The sequence below is a fragment of the Triturus cristatus genome, chromosome 1_1 (assembly GCF_964204655.1).
Source record: "Triturus cristatus chromosome 1_1, aTriCri1.1, whole genome shotgun sequence".
NCBI classification, from domain to species: domain Eukaryota; kingdom Metazoa; phylum Chordata; class Amphibia; order Caudata; family Salamandridae; genus Triturus; species Triturus cristatus.
The window spans coordinates 674,168,772-674,171,271 of NC_140579.1; the positions used below are offsets into that span (position 1 = coordinate 674,168,772).

The window sequence follows — 2,500 nt, forward strand, 5'->3', positions numbered from 1 at the left end:
ATGGGTGGGAGGAGTACACCTGCACTCTGAATATGGCTGTGCCGTTCCACCACAATGCTGGCTCCACCCCCTGGGGAGCGTCTGATGTCTCTGCCCTGCACACTGAAAGGAGAAGCCAGAGTCCGGTAAACAAAGTACTTCAGAACTGGGTTGAACTGGGCAAAGGCCCCCTGGCCTGCAAGAACAAAAGAATTGCACTATAATTATTGGGACCCTGCTCCCAAGAAACTAGATCCTGCTCGACAAGAAGAACCTCTGCCGGAGGAGAAGGAACCGGGAAAGCTATAAGGAGGAGTACTGTCCCTGACCTGGGGGGCTGGCCTGCAGTGGTTGCCTTGCTGCTGAAAGAGAGGAGAAAGACTACAAAAAGATTTTGTTCAACTTGTGCTCAAAAGATCTCCAAGGGCTTGTGAGTGAGCTTGCCCCCTGACCGAAGTCCCAGGACCAGTGGACTTCATCCACCTCGCAATCCGCTGCTAGAAACGCTGTTTTTAGCATTTGCCGAGGCCGGGAGCTGTGTACGCTTCGTACCGCCAAATCGTATCCAGCAACGCACCGTACCCCGCCTGTCCGCCTCGAACAACGCGTCCTACAACCCGTAGATCGCACCGTGACTGGCTGACTTCGCCGCGTACAACGCTGCGCTTCATCGAGCCATCTTGGTAGGTGCGACCCGCACCCTTCCGCTGAAGTTTAAGGCTGCCGCTCGCATCGAAGGGGGTGGGGGGGAGAGTACGTACGCTCCGCACTGCAGCCAAAGACTGAAAGCCGCTCCCACAGTACGGCTCGTACGCCGCAACGAACAGCAAAGCACCGTACAACGTCCCGTCCCCTCAACCAAGGCGACTCAGGGCCCCAACGAGCCGTAAACTCGCACCACGAAAGGAGGACATCGCAGCGTACAACGCATTGCCTTCGCCGCAGCGTCCGTGACGAACTCTCCAAAGCTAAGGTACTGTGTACGTTTCGCACCGTAGGGTGTACACTTCGCACCGGAGCGTCCGCAGCACTTATAGACTCTTTCTGTAGGCCAGTTCATCCCCGTACGGGCCGAACCAAGAAGAACGAAGCGCACAGAACTTTTAAACTACGCTGTAACAAAGAACTGTTTATTGCTCATAGTACTGTGGGCCTTTTAATCGTTATTTGGTCTTGTGCTAAGCGTGATATAAAACACTTATTTTTGATAATCCCAGTGTGGAGTCCATTTGTGTTGGGTCGCCTGAGTACTGTATGTGGTCACAAATGCTTAACCTTTAACGTCTCTGAAATAAGTCTTGTCTGCTAGCGCCAAGCTACCTAGAGGGTGAGCGGGGGTTATTTTAAGAGAGTCACCCCTCACCCTGACTAGAGGAGAGGGTTCCTGCTTGTCACAAGTACCTACCTGTGCCAACCAGAGATCCCCAATTCTAACAGTTCGATTAGTCTTTCGCCCCAATACCCAGGTCGGACGACCAATTTGCACGTCAGGACCGCTACGGACCTCCACCAGAGTTTCCTCTGGCTTCGCCCTGCCCAGGCATAGTTCACTATCTTTCGGGTCCTATCACGCACGCTCATGCTCCACCTCCCTGACAGAGCGGGCGAGACAGGCCGGTGGTGCGCCCACCGCTGGAAACGCGGCGGGATCCCACCTCAGCCGGCGCGTGCCGGCCCTCACCATCATTGCGCCACAAGGTTTCGCTCGGCCCTCTGACTCGCGCATGTGTTAGACTCCTTGGTCCGTGTTTCAAGACGGGTCGGGTGGGTAACCGACATCGCCGCAGACACCTGGTACCCAGCGTGGGCCTCCCCGCCTGGCGGCGCTACGCGGTCGGGGCGCACTGAGAACAGTCCGACCTAGTCGACAGTCATGCCGGGAGCAGGGAGCCCCGTCCCCCCTTTAACCGCCCCGGCACGCCCCGAGGGGCGGCCAGGAACGGGTACCCGGGGGAGGGCACGTAGGCGGTCGAATCTCCCTCGGCCCCGCGGACACGGCGAAGCTGCTGCCAGGGAAGCTGTAACACCCTCCACCGGAGCGGAGGGCCACCTGCCACCCCGAAGCCTTCCCAGCCGACCCTGAGCCGGTCGCGGCGCACCGCAGCGGAGGAAATGCGTCCTGCAGGGGCAGGGTAGGGCCCGGGCGCCAGGCCCGTGGAGGGGATCCGGAACTCTGGGGTCACCGACCTTCCCACCGTGTTGAATCCTCTGGGCGGACAGCACAGACCCCACCCGTTTACCTCTAGACAGTTTCACGCCCTCTTGAACTCTCTCTTCAAAGTTCTTTTCAACTTTCCCTTACGGTACTTGTTGGTCTCTCGCCCGTATTTAGCCTTAGATGGAGTTTACCACCCGCTTTGGGCTGCATTCCCAAGCAACCTGTCTCTGAGAAGACCCGATCCCGGCACGCCGGGGGCCGCTACCGGCCTAACACCATCTGCGGGGTGAGCCTCGATCACAAGGACTTGGGCCCCCTGAGCGACGCCGGGGAGTCGGTCTTCTGTACGCCACATTTCCCACA

At 58.4% G+C, this 2,500-nt stretch overlaps 1 pseudogene; it reads right to left on the bottom strand.

Moving 5' to 3' along the window:
• Positions 1-2,500, bottom strand: part of LOC146870847 (28S ribosomal RNA) — an 8,300-nt pseudogene that overhangs the window by 5,663 nt on the left and 137 nt on the right.